This window comes from Ochotona princeps, chromosome 31 (genome assembly GCF_030435755.1).
Source record: "Ochotona princeps isolate mOchPri1 chromosome 31, mOchPri1.hap1, whole genome shotgun sequence".
Classification (NCBI taxonomy): domain Eukaryota; kingdom Metazoa; phylum Chordata; class Mammalia; order Lagomorpha; family Ochotonidae; genus Ochotona; species Ochotona princeps.
This window is the reverse complement of record NC_080862.1, coordinates 8,996,615-9,010,187: the sequence shown is the minus strand read 5'-3', so window position 1 is coordinate 9,010,187 and position 13,573 is coordinate 8,996,615.

The window sequence follows — 13,573 nt, the reverse complement described above, 5'->3', positions numbered from 1 at the left end:
AAGCAAATTTACAGACAGGAGGAAAGACAGAAGATCTTCCATCTGCTGGTTCACTCCCCAAGTAGCCTCAGTGGCAGGAACTGGGCTAGTCTGAAGTCTGAAGCCAGGAGCCTCTCGGAGGTCCCACATAGGTGCAAAGGCGCAAACTTTCCCAGGCACATTAGCAGTGAGCTGGATCAGAAGTAGAGCAGCCAGGACTGGAACTGGCACCCATATGGGATGCTAAGACTGCAGGTGGCAGCGTAACCTACTACTCCATGGCACCAGCCCAAAAATGCCATAAAATTTTACTAGGAAATTATTTTCGTCCCCAGCCACACAACAAGCAGAAACACAGACATTTTAGATAAATTCATCTCCAAATATTCTTTTTCCAGGAAACTGTGGAGAACATGTTTCATCCTATGATAGAATTAAGGGAATACAAAAATAAAAGACGCAGGACCCAGGAACCGGGAACCCACCCCAACAGAGAGACAGTAAGATAACCAAGGATGGTAGCCAAGCAAGATGCAGGTGGCTAGCCACACACCTGTGCCAGTTCGCATCAGGGCTCCAAAAACAAAACCAAGCAAAACAAAAAATAAACATTATTAATAGAAACACATTTGTAAAGTATCAATGTGAGAAACTGTGCTGACAGGTTGTTATGTCGCAGTGTGAAAGGACTGCCATAGGGACACAGAAAATCAGGAAAGTGGGGGAAACAGCAACACTTTACCACAGAGAGGTCCTTCACAAAGGAAGGCCCTGTGTGTGTGTTGCTATTTTTCACTCGTACTGAATGCTAGAAAGGCTGGCTTTTCAAGCTGGAAACTCATGTTCCTCACTTCTGGGAAGAACGCTCACATTCTTTAATAATTTCCATCTGTTTCCTCCTGGGCTTCTGGAATTTCCTTTAGCTCAATGGGACTGTGGACTAAGGATGTATTTTGCTTGAATTTTCTCCACTTTTGAAAAGAACCTCTTTATTTTAGACTAGTTTTCCACTGATAGAAAAGTTGTGAGTAGAATACAGAATTCCCACGTAACTTTGCTTTAGTGGATTTTGCTTTTCGACACTTTGCAAATATTGATTCTCCACCGCCCTGCCCTTTTAGAAAAGGCAGACAGCTCTGCGGTATAGCATCTAAAGCCGCTGCCCGTGATGCTAGTATCCTATGTGGGTGCTGGTTCAAGATCCAGCTGCTCTATTTTTGGACCAGCTTTCTGCTATTGAGCCTAAGAAAGCGATGGAACATGATTCAAGTTCTTGGGCCTCTGTACTCGCATGGGACAGGTGGAAGAAGCTCCTGGCTCCTGGCTTTAGGCCCATCCAGCTCCAAACTATTGGGGCCACTTGGGGAGTGATTCAGCTAATGGAAGATCTGTCTCTCTCCATCTCCGCCTCTTTCTGTAATTCTTTAAATAAATAAGTAAACAAATCAATAAATCTCTACAAATAAATTGAAGGCGGTCCAGGGCTAGAACATAGGTGCCGTGTGTTTATCTAGACTCCTCACATTTCACTACTCTGCCATCTATCAACTGGGGCCTTTATCCTTATAGGCCAAGATGATAATGGTCTAGCGTAAGGGTACCATTCTTCCAACAGCAGGTGCTCATTCGGTCCCTGGTGCACATTTTGGTAATTATTACATTCTCTCAAACTCTTCCATCATTATTACACCTGTCTTCTGGATCGACGATTGGTGAGTTTTAATGTTACCATTGTAAGTGTTTTGGGGTGCCATGATCTGTGCCTACATAAGATGTTAAACTTAACTGATAGAGATTGTGTCTGATGTATTCTGTTGGCCCCACTGACTGACCATTTCCCCTTCTCTCTCTCCTTTTCCTCAGGCCTCCTGACTCCCTGAGACTCAGTAATGTTGGAATCAGGTCAATCGATAACCTAATGGGTCCACAAGTATTCAAGAGTCACAGTCTTCAAAATAAAAAGCTGGAAAGGATTGAGCTTCATGACAAAGCAAGTTGAAAGCCACGGCAGGGGAAGGAGTTAGGTCTCTAGCACCAGGGACCCAAGTTTTCAACGCAAGAAAAATTTCTTGAAGGAAATTAAAAGCACTACTCATGTGAACCCATGAATGATCAAGATAAAACAAATCAAAGTAACCTTCTTGCTGATGTGAAGAAAATGCTAATGGTCCAGATGTGAGGTCTAACTAGCTACAACATTCCTGTAAGCCAAGGAAGAAAAGTTTGACATCAGCAAAGATTGGCTCATAATGAATACATCATCCCCATAGCAAAAAGTTCCAAGGTGAAGCTGGAAGTGCCGTAGGCTCAGCATTCAGACTGCGCCGTGTCCTGACGCACCCACACTAAAGTCAGTTCTATAGATGGAGTCTCCAGCATGGATAACAAGAGCTGATAAGACAGGTCCATGCAGGAAAACCATGGCACCCTGGGCTGGTCTGTTTGCTATTGCTGTATCGGAATACCTGAGACTGAGTCATTTGTTTGGAAATAGATTTAGTTTGGCTCACTGTTTTAGAGGCTGGGAAGTTCAAGTTCAGGCAGCTGGCTGTCTCTAACAAGGGCCTCGTGCTGCATTGAAATATAGTAGGGGAACAACAACAAACCAGGAAGGCAAAATGAATGCTTGGAGAAGAGCAAAACCATGAATGGTAACTTTGCTTTGTAACAATCTTGCAGAAATTAATCGAGTCTCACAAGACAGAGCGGACTCCCTGGCTCCTTCCAGGGAGCCAGCACTGCCGCTTTGAGGTTTCAGTGGGGACAAATCAAATTCAAGCCATCACACATCCCAAACTGGAGTAAGGTTAAGGAAAAAACAACTACACAAGATGGGAAAAATCAGTGAGATCTCAGTGTCCTTGAGGAATCACGTGGCCTGCAGCTGGGACCCTGGGTGGGTAGACAGGGGTGTGTAATAGACCGGAAGGGTTCCCTTGCCTGCTGCAGCTGAGCCACAGAGCCAAGGGTGTGCCCCGGACCTTCAGCTGTGCCTTGTACAACTGGACAGAAATAGTTAAGTGTTAGAAGAATGCAATCTTGTTGACTATACACACCATCACTGAACGGGTGCTGTTAAGAATCACTAGCAACTTGAAGGTGACTTTGCTGAGTGCGGCAGCCCTTCAAGTGATTCTCTGTGTATGTACAGCATGATTGGGCATTGGAGAGTGGGCACGGAGGAAGGAGTACTCGAAAGGCAAGCAGCCCAAAGCCAGGGGTGCCGGTCTCTAGACATTATCCTTGGGGCAGGTGTCTCTGGCTGAGGGCGTGAGATCCAGCCTGAGGCACAGCCTGTAGCCCCGTCTCTAAGTCCAAGGCGATTTCCCAGGCCAGTAGCTCTTCCTGGAAGACATTCTTAAGGGTTCCTTGGTTTAAATTTCAATCTGCTGTGTTCAGTCCTGGCTCATGATGTAACATACACTTGGCTGAGTATGCCAAGAACCCTTAATTTCTGTCTCATAAGTTTTAGAGGATCGTATCACACAAGACTGGCTGAATAATATTTCAGCACTTAATTGAAAGTGCTTTTGTAAAACGTTTGTTGAGCAGTGGGCCATGCTTGCACAATGTGCTTGCTCCAATAGTTTACCAAGAATGCTCCACCGAGTTTGCAATATTAGCTTTCATTCTCTCCAGTTCCACAGAAATTGAGATTATTTAAAGGTTGGCCTTCTCTTGTAGTAAACAATAAGATCCTAAAGCTCAACAGCCTTTTAGGAGACAAAGATCTGTCTAATGTTTTCCTCCCATTTCCGTCAGAGCTGAAGCAAAGTCATTTGACCCCCTGAAGACACTGTAAGGGGAAGCTGAGGCAGAGGCCAAAGGAAGAGGCTCTCCGGTATGTGCACCCCAAGAGAGATCTGATTAAATAAGTGCGCTCTATTTTTCTCTGATTGCTGTGGTTGGGCTTTTCCAGGGAACACAAAATAATGGTCTGTTCCACCCAAGAGGCTTCCCTGAGGAGCCTGAACTTTAATCCACACACATTCTACTCGTATTCTGAGTGCATAAACGAGTGATTTTTTAAAGCAACATTAACTGCTTTCCTGTGTTCCTGTTCACTAAGGCGTGTAACACAGAAAGCATTTTACTCCTACCATCTCCACAACATTGCAAGGCAGCTTATTATGCGCATTGGCCCCACTATCACAGCTTTGTTGCTTTCCTTTTTTTTTTGGCAATGCATGTCAACTAAATATTCAATCCATTTCATGCCTTAGAATAGCTTTATTTCTGAGACTTCAAAAGTATGCTTTTGGTTTTTAACTTCTCTTTTTTGTAACCATCTTGGCTTGTACAACAATAAGGAACTTTGGAAGCTGTCTGCCTCGTTGTTTTCACGCACTGCTTGTCAAGCACTTTTACTTAGCAACACACTTAAAAATAATGACCTTAGTACCAGTAGCGGAAAAAGCAAAAGGAATTATCTCCAATCTATATTGTCCCACCTACATGAACTGGACGACTACTTATGGATATCACTTTCTACCGCTAGATAGAAAGTCCTGGAATGCTGTGATCCCTGTGGGGAGTGTGGATGGGGAGAGAGGGAAAATCAGGATGCTGAAGGAGGCAGGAAGTGTTTCAGAGTGATAGGTGGGCTAAGCAGCCAGGATGTACACTCTAAGACAACAGCTGCTGGTGTTTGACAGCACTGATCTTATCGTTACTTGTACGTTTCTATTTGACCCCCACCTCCTCATCATCCTGTAACTTAATTTACTCACTCAAAAAGTATTTTTTAGAGATAGTACTATGTGCCTGGCACTGTTCAAAGCACCTAGGTCATATCAGAGAATGATGCAGGCAAAATTGCCAGAATGCACTCACGGGCGTGTGGTACAGCAGTGTTGCTGTTTGGGATGGCTGCATCCCCACATCAGAGTGCCCGACTAGTCCCAGCTACTCCACTTCCAGTCCAGCTTCCTGCTAATTTGCACTCTGGGGGACAGCAGATAATAGACAATGCCAGGTACTTGGATCTCTGCCACCAACATGGGAAAGTTGGACTGAGTTTCAGGCTCCTAGCTTCAAACCTGGCTGGCTACTGTGGGCATTTTGGAAGTGAATCAGTGGATTAAAGGTCTCTCTCTCTGAATATAGGGCCCAGAGCGATAGTCTAGTGGCTAACGTTCTTGCCTTGCACATGCCGGGATCCTGGATGGGCACCAGTTTGTGTCCTCGCGGCCACACTTCCCATCCAGCTCCCTGCTTGTGGCCTGGGAAAGCAGTGGAGGATGGCCCAAAGCCTTGGACCCTGCACCCATATGGGAGACCCAGAAGAGGCTCTGGACTCCTGGCTTCAGACTGGCTCAGCTCCATCCATTGCAACCACTTCATTCCATACGTGTGATGTATCATATTCACTGATTTTGTTTGTTGGAACACTCTCATTCTTGGTATTAATCCCACATAGTCATGATTTGGAATCTTATGAATATACAAGTATTGGTCAAGGCTTTCTGTGTGTGTGCTCTCACAAAAGATATTGGTCAATAGTTTTATTTTTTACACCATGTTTATCTAACATTGATATCATAGTTCATTAGGGCCTTAAAAAAAATTAAGAAACATTTTTGACTCTTGTATTTGTGGAACGGGTTGTGAAAGATGAGTGTCAACTTCATTTTTAAATCATTGGTAAATTTACCAGGAAGGTCATACACGACTGGGATAGATTTTTTGAGGAGGTTTTTTTTTTTTTTTTTTTTTTTAAATTTATTTATTTTATTACTAAGTCAGATATACAGAGAGGAGGAGAGACAGAGAGGAAGATCTTCCATCCGATGATTCACTCCCCAAGTGAGCCGCAACGGGCTGGTGCGCGCCGATCCGATGCTGGGAACCAGGAACCTCTTCTGGGTCTCCCACACTGGTGCAGGGTCCCAAAGTTTTGGGCCGTCCTCAACTGCTTTCCCAGGCCACAAGCAGGGAGCTGGATGGGAAGTGGAGCTGCCGGGATTAGAACCGGCGATTGAGGAGGTTTTTAATTATTGAGTTGATATTTTGATTTGCTATAGGCATATGCGTCTTTTCTCTTTCTTCTTGAAATAGTTTTACATATAAATATTGTATGTTACAAATATATATATATATATACACATATGTGTATATATGTATTGCATACACATTACCAAAGCACACAAATCCACAAAGCAAATAAAAATAAACCTAAAAGGAGAGCAGACTCCGACGCTGTAATGGCAGGGGACTTTAACATTCCACTTTCAGAAACGGGCAGCTTATCCAAACAGAAAACTAGCAACAGTAGAGTTAAATTTTACCCCAGATTAACTAACAGACTCAACCTAACAGACACCTATATACTATTCTACCTAACAGCTGTAAAAACATACATTGTTTTTAACAATACCACATTCTTCAGGACAGATCATAATGGTAGGTCATAAAAAAAAAAGACTTGGCGAATTTAAAAGATAAATCATGCAAGGGTGGGGAATGTTTTTTTTTTCTGCCAAGAGACATTTGGATATGTATAACACCACCTGTGGGCCATTTAAAATTGTCAACTTACGGACATACTCCGCAAGACACAGACATGGGCAGAGACTTCCTAGAAAAAAACACCAAAAGCAAAAGAAGTCAAGACCAAAATAAGCAAATGAGACTACATTAAGCTAAGAAGCTTCTGCACAGCAAAGGAAACAATCCACAAAGTAAAAAAGCAACAAACAGAATGGGAGAAGATCTTTGCACACTACACAGGAGACAAAGGGCTAATTTCCGGAATATATAAAGAACTCCAGAACAACAATAACATCAAAATGAACAAACCAGTCAAGAAATGGGCAGCCACTTCACAAAGGAACAAATTCAAATGGCTAGGGCCCGGCGGCGTGGCCTAGCGGCTAAAGTCCTCGCCTTGAACGTACCGGGATCCCATATGGGCACCGGTTCTAATCCCGGCAGCTCCACTTCCCATCCAGCTCCCTGCTTGTGGCCTGGGAAAGCAGTTGAGGACGGCCCAAAGACTTGGGACCCTGCCCCCACGTGGGAGACCTGGAAGAGGTTCCAGGTTCCCGGCATCGGATCGGCGTGCACCGGCCCGTTGCAGCTCACTTGGGGAGTGAAACATCGGATGGAAGATCTTCCTCTCTGTCTCTCCTTCTCTCTGTATATCTGCCTTTCTAATAATAATAATAAAATCTTTAAAAAAAATTCAAATGGCTAACAAACACATGCTCAATAAGGGAAATTCAAATAAAAACACCGAGGTTCCACCTAACACCAGAAAGAATCGCCCTTATACAGAAAACTACCAACAACACCTGCTGGCGAAGTTGCGGAAAAAAGGGAACCCTACTTCACTGCTGGTGGGAGTGCAGGCCAGTGCAGCCACTACGGAAGCCAGTATGGAGAACACTTAGGCAATTAAAAATTCACCTACCATATGACCCAGCAATACCACTTCTAGGAATATATCCAGAAGACTTGTTATACAACAAAGCAACACGTACCCCAATGTTCACTGCAGCACAATCAACAATCACAAGAACTTCGAAGCAACCTAAATGCCCTTCAACAGAGGACTGGATAAAGAAACTGTGGTTCATCTGCACCATGGAACACTACTCAACGATTAAAAAAAAATGAAATACATTACTTTGTGGTCAAATGGGCCAAACTAGAGACCATTATGCTAAGGGAAATGAGCCAATCCCAAAAGGTCAGATATCATGTTTGTTCTAATATAATGTCAAATCTAGAGATACCATATGTGAATCTTACTCTATGTTGCTCTATGTCACTTCATACTTACCTGTACCTTATGTTACAAGAACTTGTGATGTAATGCATTAATCAACCATCCATAAGAGGCTGAGTGTTTACAGTCACCTGAGATGGTCAGTGTCCCCTTCATCACTGTTACTGGTACTGCCCATAAACAACGAAGACCTAATCCTCTCTGTACCGACATTAGGGCCTCAGGATACAAGAATGAACCCACAATGAAATGGCAGTCTCCTACATGGCTGGGAGACACTCCAGTGCAAGCATGATGGACTTGGGAAAACTCACGATGCATACACATTATAAACCCAGAGGGGAAAACAGAGTGGGGAGGAGGGAACTTGGGGGAGGGGGAGAGGAGAGCCCAGTGCCAACTAAATTGTACCAAAAAACAATAAATGCAAATATTTTCCACAAGTGCAAAAAAAGACTGCATTTTCAAAAAAAATTGTTAACTTAAAAATTCAGCCTGCGGGCCCGGTGCGGTAGCCTAGCGGCTAAAGTCCTCAACTCACACATGCCAAGATTCCCATAGGGACGCCTGTTCTAATCCCAGTGGCCCTGCTTCCCATCCAGCTCCATGCTTGTGGCCTGGAAAAGCAGTCAAGGATGGCCTAAAGCTTTGAGACTCTGCACCCGTGTTGGAGATCCGGAAGAGGCTCCAGGCTCCTGGCTTCAGATCAGATCAAGTCTGGCTGCTGCGGCTACTAGGGAAGTGAATCAACAACGACGGAAGATCTTTCTGTCTCTCCTCCTCTCTATATATCTGACTTTGCAATAAAAATAAATCTTTTTAAAAATTAGCCTGCTATACATTTATCTGATTTCAAGTCTCACCTAGCTGCCTTGGCTAGGCCAGGTCTGATAATTCTGCAGGCTTTACACAGCTCCTAGGCCACGTGTTCCCCACCCCTGAGTTATACGGTATCTCTTCTGGCCACAATGCAGTAAAACTGAACTCAATAAAAACCGAACTTACATAAATACCTAGAAATTTATATACTTTTGAATAACCAATGGATCAAGGAAAAAAAATGAGGAAACTAAAATTTTCGTTAGACAAATGAAAACAGAAACAAAACATGCTAAAATCTATGAGATGCAAGAAAAACAATACTAAGAGGGAAAATTATAACAATCAACGCCTGAATTAAAAAAAGCAGAAAGATCTGAAATAAATATATGTAGCTCCTCAAGGATCTAGAAAAATAAGAATAAATCAAACCCAAAATAGATAGAAAGGAATAAAACTCAGATCAAAAAGGACAAACAATGTTTTTAAAAATCAAGTCAACGGAGTCTGTGATTTTAAAAGATAAATTAACTTGATACCATAACTACACTAAAAAAAGGAAAAATTTTCAAAATATTTGGAATCAGAGATAAAAGAGAGACATTATGATCAATGCCACACAAACACAAAAAATTGCCAAGAGATTAAGAACAGACTGAGGGCAACAAATTTGATAATTAGAAGAAATGGATTAATTTCTGGACAGATTACCTTACCGAGATAGAACCATAAAGAAACAGACACTTAGACCCTCTAATGGAGACTAAGATACAGGTAGGTAAGAATAAGAACTTTTTGGGGGCCAGTTTGTGTCCCGCTGCTCCATTTCCCGTCCAGCTCCCTTGCCAATGGCCTGGGAAAGCAGCGGAGGATGGTCCAAAGCTTTGGGATCCTGCACCCACATGGGAGACCCTGAGGAGGCTCCTGGCTCTTGGCTCCTGGTTTAGAAACAGCTCAGTTCTGGCCAATGCAGTCATCTGAAGAGTTATTTTTCTATGTCTTTCCTCTCTGTAAATCTGCCTTTCCAATAAAAAACAAATAAATAAATATTTTTAAAAATCTTACAACTAAGAAGTTCTGGAGTTCTTTTGCACAGAATTATGTAATGTTAATGTACTGTGTATTTCTCTCTCAAAAACAGGAGGTCCAGATTTTGAATGTTTTCATCATAAACATTAAATATTTGAAGTGCTAGATGAATTTATTGATTGTATATCACAACATGTATACATATATAAACAGCACATTGTATCCTATAAACATGTATAACATTTATGTGTACTTTAAAACTTAATAAGAAGAAACCCAAATTATTGGGCTAATCTATGGATAAATATTAATAATATCCCTTTAAAACTAATATCCTTAAGAATTGGAATTTTCTGTTAAAAAAACTTTTCCTATTTTTCCCATAACATTTTGCTAACTCTTTATGATGACCAGAAATAAATATGAAAAGTATTCACATTTTTTTCTGTTCTATCCTTCATACTTTCTAAAAGTTGGGAAACAGCATCCTGCAGTTCTTTGGGTCTCATATAATCATTCCAATGCCATATCAAAATCTGAAGGTTGTGGGCCCGGCGGCGTGGCCTAGCGCCCTGAACGCACCGGGATCCCATATGGGCACCGGTTCTAATCCCGGCAGCTCCACTTCCCATCCAGCTCCCTGCTTGTGGCCTGGGAAAGCGGTGGAGGACGGCCCAAAGCCTTGGGTTCCTGCACCCTAGTGGGAGACCTGGAGGAAGTTCCAGGTCCCTGGCTTCGGATCGGCGCAGCACCGGCCGTTGAGCTCACTTGGGGAGTGAATCATCGGATGGAAGATCTTCCTCTCTGTCTCTCCTCCTCTCTGTATATCTGCCTTTCCAATAAAAATAATAAATCTTAAAAAAAAAAATCCAAAGGTTGTCCAGCGCGTGTTGTTCGGGCATCCTTCCAGGATCTTCCTGAATCTGTAAGTTGTAGAAACAGGAATTCTGCCTGATTACCTTTCTCATCTTTCTCAGTGGTTTCTAAGGACTTGTCAAACATGGCGGGTCTTTATCCTTTTGCTACTGCTTTTGCTTCCTTCTTCAGCTATTTTCACTTTGTATTTAATATGTGAACATGACAAAGAATGTTTTGATGACTTGGCAGCGCATTTCACGCCGGTTCTGGAGCTCCTGGGTGTCGTGCTATCTGATCCTCTGCAGAACAACCTCCAGTTCCCAGCGAACTCTGGCGGCAGGTGGAGGAACTTGAACCTTGTTGGCTGAGGCTGCTGAGGCACCTTCTGCAGTGCAGATTTCACTGCAGTTTCCCACGAAATCTAGTTTTGGCTGTTTAGGAAGGAGTACCTTCTCTTTATTAAGATGGGACACAGCTGGCACTTTTGGAAGTCACAAGTCTCTGCAGAATTGTGAAATATAAACTCCTTCTCCTATAAAAGGTAAATAGCACACACACACAAAAAGAACGAATCTGGTTTTCGAGTGACAACAAAACTCATCCTTAGGAAAGCAGAGATGGAAAAAGGCCTCCTCAGCCACAGTGCTGACCGCACCATGCTGAAGACAGCTCAACTTATTCAGCTCTAGCTACTGCTAGGTGAGCTCAGCTGGTCCTTTATGGATTGGACCGTGGTAAGAAGGAGCTTGGGGTGAAAATCTGACTTAATTATTAGTTGCATTTTTCTCATTTTAAAAAACTTTATACTCCAGTTAATAAATTACACGATCACTTCAATACAGTTCTCAGAGCCTTACTTAGTTCTTCTGCCCTTTCTTTAAAAAAAAAAAAGAGTTAATTATTTCTATTTGAAAGGCAGATTCACAGAAAAAACGAGAGAGATCTTGCATTCATTGATTCGCTCTCCAAGTGGCAGCAATGGCTAGAGCAGAGCAGAATTGGAGCCGGGAGACAGGAGCTTCTTCCGGGTCTCCCATATAGGTGTAGGGACCCACGGCCTTGGCCAATCCTCCACTGCTATCCCAGGTCATCAGTATGGAGCTGGATTGTAAGTGGAGCAGCTGACATGTGAACTGGTGCCCACGTGGGATGCTTGACCCTGCAGGCAGAAGGTTAGGGTGTTATACCAGACTCTGTCCCCTGCCTTCTGAAGCCCCACTTCCTCTGTATTCAACTCCAGCAGGAGGAGAGTTTCACTTCAGAGCGGAGTGGGTGTTCACTGTCATGACTGAGAACAACCAAAGAGTATGTATAGGTAAAGAGAGAAAGTGGAAGAGGAAAGAGGAGGAAGAGCGAGAAAAGGTGAAGGAGAATCAGGAGTAGTAAAGAAAGAGGAGCAAGGGGAGGGGAAGAGGAGGCAGAGGAGGTGGACGACAAGAATTAGGATAACAAGAAGCCAAGAATGACACTGACTGGTTTGAAGGTCAGGGCAGCTGCTGAATTCCTGAGGGTGGGAGGTGCGGATTCCAAAGAGAGGTTGGCTAACAGGTAGAGCTCCTTTTTGTTCTGGTTGCAAGGGCATTTGGCAAGTCTTGTCTCCAACAGGAAGCTGGAAATCTGGGCAGGAGGCTGGGGACCACAAACCCAGAAGTCAGAGAACGAGATGAAGGTCTGACATGCTCAGAGAGACAGAACCGGGGACTGGGAGGGCCAAGGGTCCCAGCAAGAACAGACACTACAGCATTGCATCTGACTGGAAGTTTTTGTGCCGGAACAGTTGCCAAATGGTGCAGCAGGTGTTTCTTATTTAAGAGGCAAATATATATATATGTATACATATATATATTCCTTAGGAGAGACCAATCTTGAAAAATATAAGGGCAAAGAAGAATTGAAAGAAAAAAATTGAGCAGATTCATTTTCCAAATACCACCAAAAAGGAAAATAGAACAGTTGTAATAACCAAAGCATGTAATAACCAAACCCAAGCCACTTATTCTTTGTAATCCCTCAATGTTTCCTATGATTTCCAGAGTACGGCATGCTAATGTTCCCTTGGCTGCAATCTTTCTGTCACTTCTTTCCATTGAACTGCACACAGCTAAATTCCTGGTCAGTACTGTTCATCTTGACTTTGGAGAACGAGGCAAGAAGTTATTCAGGATTAAATGAGTTGGAAGATTTTCTCTGATAATCCTGCATTTTAGCTACACCGATTACATATCAATCCCAGCACGCACCGTTTCCCGTCACAGGCCTGGGAAGGAGGGAACATTGTGATGAACATGTGGACGTTAAACTTCACATGGAAGTGTCATTAAAAACTCCCCCAGAGACCAGTAAATACCACCCAAATTCCATCATTTCTATATTCAGAAGGGGGCCATCCTTTTCACAAAAGAAACCTTGGATGTGAGAGGGGCTTTTGAACCCTTTTCTTGCCTTCTCCCTCGTACCCTCTGGCCCTCTTACAAGTGAGTATCTTTCCTTACTGGTTTGCTGTCACACATGAATATTCTCTCTCCAAAAAAAAAAAAAAATACCTGTTCTCCTTGTATACCTGTCTTATGTCTCCAATTTGGATTCTTAGCTCACACAGGGCAAGAACGTGAAATCCAAACCAGGAAGCATATTTCCGTAACATTTTCAGCAATGCTTGCCTTCTTTCTTCTCTGCTTTATCAGATTCTTCCTCCTTTCTTCCTCTGAAATTCAGTGAAGCTTGCTGCAGGTAAGTGCTTCAATCAGAATGAGGAAGAGCCATTCTCATAAAAGAAAACAAGAGACTTCAAATGGTTCTTGGGTTCTTCCTGCCTCTCTCCCACCCCGCCAACCTCAGGTGACCCCATGACAGTCCCGTTTTTCCCACACTCTTGGTTGGCAGCTATTTGTTGCTATCTCATTTGTTCTTTCCTCTCTCTGGATTTCAGTAGACCAATGTTCCTTAGTGTACCCATGTCCCTCAATACCAGTAAGAAAACAAAACTCTAAAAATCTTATTTCTTTTTACAGAACATATTTACTGTCTCTTGATTCAAGCTCACCTTATAAATTTGTGTAGTACATGGTTATGCAAGCTCTGCAGGCCTGCTTGTAACGCAGTGTGCTTTACCAATAATCCTGACAAGTGTGATAGCAATCTTCTACCTGGTATACAATA